Source organism: Hylobates moloch, unplaced genomic scaffold (assembly GCF_009828535.3).
Source record: "Hylobates moloch isolate HMO894 unplaced genomic scaffold, HMol_V3 SCAFFOLD_12, whole genome shotgun sequence".
Lineage (NCBI taxonomy): Eukaryota > Metazoa > Chordata > Mammalia > Primates > Hylobatidae > Hylobates > Hylobates moloch.
This window is the reverse complement of record NW_026652287.1, coordinates 97,231,750-97,241,491: the sequence shown is the minus strand read 5'-3', so window position 1 is coordinate 97,241,491 and position 9,742 is coordinate 97,231,750. Positions and strand designations below refer to the sequence as shown.

General features: G+C 38.8%; 1 long non-coding RNA gene across 1 annotated transcript in view; it reads left to right on the top strand.

Annotated features, from left to right (window-relative positions):
* Nucleotides 1-5,887: 5,887 nt before the first annotated feature.
* The window catches only part of LOC131380698 (uncharacterized), a 31,042-nt gene continuing 27,187 nt past the window's right edge, over nucleotides 5,888-9,742 (top strand). The window contains exons 1-2 of the long non-coding RNA XR_009208794.1: nucleotides 5,888-5,935; nucleotides 7,066-7,128. This is a non-coding gene — a long non-coding RNA (uncharacterized LOC131380698). The remainder of the gene's footprint in view (nucleotides 5,936-7,065; nucleotides 7,129-9,742) is intronic.

The following is a 9,742-nucleotide window of genomic DNA, read 5'->3' as shown; positions in this document are numbered from 1 at the left end:
ACAACGCCATATTAGTTAATGGGCATTATACAATTGGAAGGCATCACCAATATATTTCAAAAGATTTCAATATGTATGCTTACTCCGCCCTAACAGTTTCACACCTAGAAGCTTATCCTAAGTAACTAAGAATATGCTAAAAAATCTAGCTACATAGATGTTCCCTGAAGCATTTTTTACAACAGTGAGAAATGGAAACAACCTAAGTGTTCAGCAAAAATAATTGAAGAAATACCAGTATATTCATAAGATCAAATATTAGAAGCCAGCCATGTAAAAATAATGTCATGGAAATATCTTTATCAAGTAAGGCTTTTTAAAATGCTTAGGCAAACTGAAACATCATCAAAATGTAAGTAAATCTGTGTAATAGGGTGAGAATATACATGCTTTTTTCTTTCTTTTCCTATGTTTAAAATGTTTGTTTTACTGTATTACTGTTATAATAAACTGTTTGTAACTTTTAAAAAAGAAATATCTCCATCAACATGAGAAGTTTTCACAATAAATTGTCAGTGTTGCACAATATCATTTTAAAACTTAATTTGTGCACATGCCATGGAATGATATCTAGAAAGATACACAAGCCAATATTAATGGTGTTTTCCCCTGGATTATGAGATTGAGGTCATTTTTATTTTCATCTACTGATTTTCGGATTTTATTTCATTTATTTTTGGATTTTATTTCATTTATTTATATAATAAAAATCATCATAAAAAGTATTTTCAGACCCATCTAAGTCACTTGAAATCCCCACAAAGGGGTTGGACTCAGGAAAGGCCAATCTCATTTAAAATGGCTCCTTACAAATGCCCTCAACAGAAGAAAGGCTGATACTAAGCATGAAGGCAGGATTGCACCATCCCTGTGCCTTTCATCTGTGGCCCACTGTTAAGTGCATGAGAAGATGTCATTGCCCCTTCTTAGACAGCAGTTCATCTAAGCATCTACCAGTTTAAACCACTGCTCGCCATCCTGCCAGGTCAGCCTCTTTTGTCTATGTCACTGAGAAAGCACTGGTTCTCTGCCACGATGAGCAACAGGCTCTAGAAATGTCCCACTGTCTCCTGGCACTAAGGAGTGCACTAAGGTAAAACTTGACTTCGGAAAATTTCAAAAGATCAGAAGAATACAGGCAGGACTGACAGCAGTGAGTTTAAATCGCAGCAAGAAAAACTAACATTCGTTACCAGGAAAGGATTGCCAGATGGAAGAGAGAGAAGCAAAGAACTTTATAGAAAAGCATTCTCTGCAGGCCTGGAAATGTAGAATGCAAGATTTTTAGAGTTAATGTGGTAGGCAAAATTCCAGAATTGTTCCCTAAGATATTCCTAATTCCTTCAGCAGCGACTGTGATGAGACATCATGCCCCTGATTGTGTTACATGACGTGGCAGAAGGCATTTCACAGATGTCATTAAGGTTACTAATCAATTGACTTTTATTTAATCAGGAAGGAAATTATCTGGGTGAGCCCAGCCTAATTACATGAGTCCTTTTAAAACACTGTGTTTTCTTGGGCTACTAACAGGATAAAAAGCTAGAGAGGTTAGAAGCATGAGAAGGATTTCACCTGCTGTGGCTGGCTTGAAGATGGAGAAGACCACAAGATAAAGGGTGTCAGTGGCCTCTAGAAGCTAAGAGTGTCCCCTAACTCGCAGCCAGCAAGATGTTAGCAACCTCAGGCCTACAACAATGAGGAACCTAATCCTTAATGGAAACAAATTATTCTCCAGAGTCTTCAGGTAAGAGGCCAACCCAGCCAACACCTTGATTTTGGTCTTAAAGGACCCTATGCAGGGAACCCAACTGGAGCCTCATGGGAATTGTTTCAAGCCATTAATCTGTGGTAATTTATAATACATAAATTATATGGAGCAGTAGAAAATGGACAGAGTTAGAAAGTGCCATGAAACTATGTTTTCCAGTTCCCTCATTTTATCAATAAAGAAACTGAGACCTAGGGACCTTGAAGGATTTGGGGGAAAGCTGTGGCAAAGCTGGGATGAGAGCACAGGTCATAGGGTCCATAATCAGTGGTCTTTCCACCATCCCACCTTCCTGCTCACAGCAAGCTTCCCAGGACTTTTTTTTTTTTTTCTGAGACGGGGTCTTGCTCTGCTGTCCAGGCTGGAGTACAGTGGCACAATCACAGCTCACAGCAGCCTTGACCTTCCAGGCTCAAGTCTCAAGCAATCTTCCCACTTCAGCCTCCCCAAGTCACTGAGACTACAGGCACATGCCACCACACCTAGCTAATTTTTGTATTTTTTGTAGATACGGGGTTTCACCATGTTGCCCAGGCTGGTCTTGAACTTTTGAGCTCAAGCAATCTACCCACCTCAGCCTCCTAAAATGCTGGGATTACAGGCAAGAGACACTGCACCCAGCCTCCAGGATCATTTTTATCTAGCATGACTTAGAGTCTAAGAGGAAAGATAAGATTGTCATTTGAGGTCCCTGTCAGCATTATGATTCTAATATATTTCTTGATTTCTAAAAATTGAGCTAGAATTGATATTGAATGTGCAGACACTTCTCTAATTTAAAAACAATCAATAATATTTATAACGTTCACCCAAGATTTAATATGCTGACAATACCATACAATCTACTGCATTCTCCAATAAGTGACAATTTCAGTTTTCAATTTAGTGAAATTCAGCAAAGTTTACTATATTTAAATTCCCTGGGAGGTTACACATGAAGGAATCTTTCAAGGCAAGAATGCCACAATGTTCCCTAACTGAAGTGACTTAAATTGTTTGAAAAAATAAGAAATTAAGAAACTTTTAGGGAGGAAAACTATCTTTAAAAGCCACCTATATTTTCACACTGGTTCCGTGACAGAATGTCAACATACTATCACACGTATTGAATTCTTGTGACTTATTCTGAAGGCAATGCCATTAGTTGCATCTTTAGCCATTGTGAAGACTCAGACGCCACCTCTTGCCACTCTTGAGATTAATTGAGTATCATTAATAAATGTGACAAATTCATGATGATGATGATATGATGGATAACTAGGAACTTACTCATAAGAAGGAGTAACCAGGAATGAGTTTGCTCACCTTCTAAGCATGATTAAATTCGGAAGCATTAAAGAAACCCCCAAATCACATTGTGTTTGAAAAGGACAGTTTTTAAAGATAAAACATATAGTTCCAGATTCATTCTGCCACAAACTACTTTTCTCTTGGATGATCCCCTGTTTTTGTTTTTGTTTTTCCTTCCATTTCAGCTTCCTGGGACCCATGGCTTTCTCTGCGAGATGCTGAGAGCAATGCTGAATGGTAATGGATAAAGCTCCCAGTTAGCCTGCCCATTTCTACCAACCATGGGATTCACTCAAGAGAAGCCAAGGACTTTAAAATGCATTTACAGGGCTCAATTTGTTCTTCTTCAATTCCTTGCTAATTGTTTTCCACCAACAGCTCTGGTACTTACTTGATTGCATAGTTGCTTTTTTTTTCCTACATTTTGCAGACCTCAGGTTCCAAATTCTAGGTTCTTTGCAAGGTTTACCCTAGAGCGGCACTGCCCAGTACAACTCTTTCTCATAGAAATGTTCTCCGTGTGTCCAACCTGGTAGCCACTACCCACATGTGGCTACTGAGCACTTGGAATGTGGCTCATGCAACTGAGAAAATGAATTTTTAATTTTATTAAATTTTCATTAAATGTAAATACCGTATGTGGCTAGTAGCTACTGCACTGGATAGTATAGTCCTGGAGATTTGGGTCAGGCTTAACAAAAGCTATTTAAGAGCCAAGCCAGGGAAGCTCTGGAAGGAGTCCACTGGTGCCATATGTGTGGGATTCTCTGGGGACACTCATTTACTCTGGTGGTCTTGTTCTGGCCCGTATTTGCCAGATAAATGTGCATATTATAACTATATTCATTTTTGCCTATAATAATAATAACAGTAATAACAACAATAACTCCTATTTATGGAGTGCCTGTTGTGGGCTGGGTATTGTGCCAGACACAATTGTATGGGATCTTCTAAGGAAGGGGTTCTGAATACAATGCTTTATTCATTTAACAAGTATTAGAATTGAAGCTAAATAAATGAATCCATTTAGCTCTGTTATTTGCAGCATTTGACATTTCCCTTCTATCCATAAATTTTACCTCACAATATACCCTAGCAATCAAAGTACAGGTAAATTACTAGCATTACATTCCCTTGCACAAAGGTAGAACATATTAGGTGTAAGATTTCATCATACAAATATCCCCCACAGCCTTTCTGCCAATACTTGCCTCTACTACTCTGTCCATTTTTCCTAGTTTCTTCAGAGCAAGGAACCAAATACAATTGGTAGTAAGAGAAAAAAAAATTATTTTAATCTGAAAGAAGGTCAGTAGTAAGTAAATTCATTCCCCTAGACATTTTGGACCAACATGCCTCCAGAAACAAATGTCTTAGTAGCTGTGAGAAAGGGCAAGTTTCTTGGCAGAAAGATGCAGGGCAGAGTGTTTGACAATCTGATGATACAGTGGCCAGGTCTAGAAAATCAGGATTACAGCATGGGGAAGACACCCAAGTCTTACATGCAAAGTCTCCTGCTAACCCCAGGGCTGTATTTTGAGAAGACCCAGAACTGAGAATTCCAAGTTCAACATCATTTTCCCTGTAGTGATGAAGAGCAACACCAGCAATCCACCAATCCTTACTACAGAGCTGTTTTCCTATTTTGTTCTGAACCTTTTATACCCAGTAAAACATTAAGGTGTTTATGATCAAGTGTAATTCAAACAAGTTAGTCAAGTACTATCTTAAAGCTGAAGACTTAATAACAATTCGGTTCAGAGACTGGCTGTCACCGGCAGGAGGAGAGCGATAGTACACAAAAACACCAGTTTGTGCGATAAAAGCTTGACAGTCTTGCCTACACACAAACCAAAGAAAATAAGATGCCTGTGACAGCTACAACAGCAGCAATTTTAAACTTCTCACTGATGAAATGCACTTTGCAGTCATAACGCTTGCATAAATCTGGATGTCACTTTTTTCATGTTATAATTTTGCGATCCAATGGATCATTGTGTAGCCCCTAAACCTGCAAATGAGCTCTATAATGCAGAATGTGCACAAATCATTGCGCTATCAGTGACATCAGGGGTTTGGCTGCTGGGGTTATTAACAGATATTTCTTCACCTACAAGTACAGACTAAAATCAATCATTCTGATAACTAGGCATGCGTGAGCTGTCTGCACTTTCATTTCAATCTGATTAATCACATATACACAGACCTTTACCTTAAAGGAGCAATTGTTCACATTTAATCACAAAGAAACATTCAAGCATACCATCAGACATTAGGAAATTTAACCACAATTTATGCTTCCTGTTTTAGCAAATATATTTATGGTAATATGACTTTCTGCATATAAACACATTGTTTCATTCATTTTACCAGCATTAAAATCGAAGCTAAGTACAATAATCTACCTTTATATCATTTATCATCTATTTGTCGCTTTTGAAGTTTCCATTATACCCATATATTTTATTGCGCAATTTATCCTGATAATCAAAATACAGCTAAATTATGAGCATTGTGTTTTCTTTAGTAAAGTAGAACATGCTAGATATCAGATTTCATCATGTTCCATGTCCTGCTTCTTGTCAAGATTTGGTTCTACCACTCTGTCAATTTCTCCTGGCTTCTGTAAGGCAGGAAAACAAATACAGTTGTGGGTGCAGAATTTTTTTTTTTTTTTTAATTTGAAATAGAACTGGGATCAAGTAAATCTCTCTTTTGATCCTCCCAACAGTGTTCCCAGGAAACATAACATTCCAGAAGGCACATCTGCCGTTACCATAACAACAGAAAGGCAGTGTCTACAGAGAATTATCTGCACTAGAGGGAAGACTGCAAACCAGCAGGATTCCTGGGTTCCTCTTCAAGGAGACAAGGGTAAATTTTGGTGAAAAGAAGCAAAGCCTGAACAGGGTTTTGGTGTATGGATAGGGCATAGAGTGCTCAGAATCTGAGGAAGGTGAAGGGCAGCCCAAGGTTTATAAACTGATTCTAGACCAAAGGTACAAAACTGCTGTCAAGGAAATCAGCTAGCAAGGCTATAGGAAAACATCTTATTGTTGGGGTATAGGCACAGAGTTAAGAACTGGTTGGGGTACTACTAGACAGACGAAAGAATCACCTTCCAGCTGTTTGACCCAAAGACAAATCACATCGCCTCCCAAGGGAGGTGAAGTCACTTGCCCAGAGGAACAACCTCCACTACGATCGCCCTGAGAGATACTGAGAATAGTCTTGGGCATGGCTATCCAGGCAAGTGCTGAGATGCTCGCTAAAGAGTTGGACATAGACATGAGTCTCCGTCAGTCTGTCTGAGATTTTGCCGCTTTCCTTGCCTTCACTTTTACTTTACTAGCTTCTTCTCAGGTTCTGGATCTCTTTGGTCTTCTTTTCCAACCTTGCTACTAAACTGATCTATATCTGGGAGTCCACCTCAGCCTGTCTGCCATTCCAAACAAAAAAACCCTGTTCATGTCACTAATCCCACTCTGCATTCCTAGTCTCTCAGTTTCAATTTCTCCTTACCTAACCTCTGGCTTTGCTTCAACATAGAGTTTTCAGACCATCCTGGATTAAACTTTGCCCCTTTTATGGTCGAAATGGCTTAATTAGCCAATTAAGTCACCATTCAGAGGAAGAGATTAATGCTAGCATAAAATAAATAAGCAGACACATAAATTAATTTCTATAAATGGTTTGAAGGAAATAAGCTAAAGTGTAGGAAAAACAGAGTGAGCTTCCTTTTGTAGGTGGTCAAGAAAGATATCTCTAAGGGAGGTGATATTTAAGTTGAGACCTAAGAAGAGAAGAAGTAGCTGGCTGCATGAAAAGCATGTGCAAAGCCCTGCAGCATGAAAGAGGTTGTGGTTGTAGAACAGAAAGACTGCTGGGATGAGGCATCTCAGTAGCAAGCTGAGGATAAGACGGTCTTGAGATGAGGGTGGGTACAGACCAGATCATGGAGAGATTTACAAGTCACGGTTAAAGAGTTTGGATTTCATTCCAAGTTTCTTAAATGGCATATTGTCACAAGACCAGAAGAGACCTTTGGGACTCATTCCATCTGTCAGGTAGGAGGTAATTCTTTTGCTTTTTATCCGTGCACCAACTTTTGTAAGTAAACTTGACTAATGTTTGTTTATAATCAGTGAGTAAGCTGCTACATTAATACCGCTACCCTGGAAGAGGCCCTTCAAGGCATGTTAAATTAACTGATGTGAATAAAAACAATGAATAAAAATACCTCTCTCCTTTAATGAGAACAGCAACTTCTGTTTCCCTGGGTTTTTTCAGTCCCATAAGACCTTTTAAAACAGAGTGAGCGTGTTCAGGTTCAAATGCTAAAAACATAATCTTGTCTCTCTCTTCTTGGATTATGTTTTGAGAAGCCATTTTAGATCAATCTTTTTGAGCACACAAGCTTCAGAAACTGTGACTAAAACATACCCAGCACTGCTGCTAGGTTGGTCATTTTTCCCTGAGGCTGTTCTCACACAGAACCAAAGGGATGTGCCCCTTCATCTGATACATGGACCCTCCAGCTCAGGGACTGCTGAAAAAGAAGCCCCAAAGTTTGTGTTCTATAAGGGCCTGCTTATCCACTCTAATCGCAGTGTAAAATGTTGGGTAAGAGTCTATGTGCTTCTCTAATTTGCCATTCCTACAGGAGTTACAAAAAGTTTACAGAGGCACTTTTGGAATCTATTCATATGTCCTGCATATACCATCTCGTAGGGATTAGATTCCATGTTTATCACGCACTCTACAAAGAGACAATGTTGTGTAATGAAAATTAGATTTTATTCCAATTGTGTAATTAATTTGTTTTATGGCCAAGTAAAAGTTATTTTCTCTCCAAGCATTTTTGTTTGTTTGTTTGTTTGTTTGTTTGCAAGATGACCCCTAGGGCTCCTTCCAGTTCTATGACTGTGAATCTCTATCAACATGGACTCAAGAACAATGCTGGTATTAGCTATGGTAAGCTAAACTGCTCTTACAAGTAGACTTCAAAGTGCAAAGGCCCAAACAAAATAGAAATCTTTTTTTTTCCGCCCAATGGCTCAGGACAGGTGTTCTAGATCAGCTGACGGCTCTGCTCCACAATTCAATTCATAGAACTCGTCTAAAGATACTTGGCCTTCAAAGTCACTCTAATAATAGCCCTTCCAGTCAGTCCATCAGAAGGAAGGCAAGCTGAAGTCCTGGATAAGAGATATCTCACAAGGTGAATGAAAGTAAATTACTCCTCTGGCAAGAGCCTAAACACAAGGTCACATCTAGCTGCAAGAGAGGCCACAAAATATAGTCCCAGTCTGGATCCAGACAGAACTCCATTACTAGGGAAGAAGATGAGAGAGAATTGGGGTGGACATAGAGCAGCCTCTGCTACGTGCCTAATTCCTATATTAGGTTTCAGACTATTAAACTTTTCAATTACTGAATTATCATCACAGTTCTAAGAGACAATTACTAGAATGTTCATTCTACAGATGTGAAAACTATGTCCCAGAGAGCTGAAGTAAAACACATGAAGTCTCACAGTTAAGAGCTGAGCTAAGCTTCAGTTTCAGGTCTGCTGGTCAGTGCTTTCTCTACCATAAGTACTAAATTGAAATAGTTGCATAGCAAATAATCATTAGCATAAATCTGCATGAATTAAAAAGAACAAGGAGGCATTATTGTGAAAGGTAAGGGGAACAGCTAAAGCATGCAGCAGATCTAGGACTGGCTCCAAGTGTTAAGAGGTCTCCAAACTGTATAGAATGTAAGAAGTGAAATTTTTCTTAAAAAAGGAAGCCGATGAACAGTTTGCGATCAAGACATTTACTCATTTTGCTCTCACTCTCTATTGGTTTACAAAGCACATGTAAAGACAGAAGGATTGCAAGAAACACTCTCATTGGAGACAAAAGTGAATTAATAAAGGGGGCCAAAATCTAAAAATACTAAAAAATATAGATATATGCAGTCATCCCGCACAGAGAGAAGTGGTTTTGCACAGGCAGACGGATCTGCAAATTGCTAGAGAGAACAATATATCCCTCCCCACTCTCACCCATCACACACACTCACACATTTGCAGTGCCGACTATTTTATACTTGCTAAGAAAATCCAAACATAAACTGCCAATAAACCAATCTTGTGCCCTTTGAAGAATAGCCAAGCAACCTCTAAACACAACTTGGAAAATCCTATCTGGGATCTTAATGTAAGCAAAATTTCTATGAAAATAAAGAATCCCTAAAGAATGTGTTAGGTATAATTATTCCTAGTTTTGTCTTCAAACAGTATTGAGATAGTAATATTTCAGCATGGTTTCCCTTCCAACCTTCTCCCTAATCACATTAATACGATTTCGCAAAAGTAAAGATTCCCTTTATTACAAATCTGTTCAAAATTGGTCATTTTTTAAAGGAATGGTAGTTTTATGGGTTACCAACTTCATATAAGAAAGGTTGTGAGGAGTCTCAGAGCTCAACCATCATTCATAAAGCATTCACGTTGAGCTCTCAGGGAAGGGACGTTGCTAAAACCCACCAACGCAGTTATAATGTGCCAGATGGGACAAGGTAATTTATTATTTCACACAGCAAGTTAATACAGTCCTACCTGTGCCCTTTTTGAGGAGGGTATGATAGCTTATCAATGGATGATTCCTCATGGAGAATTTTCAGAATTATTCC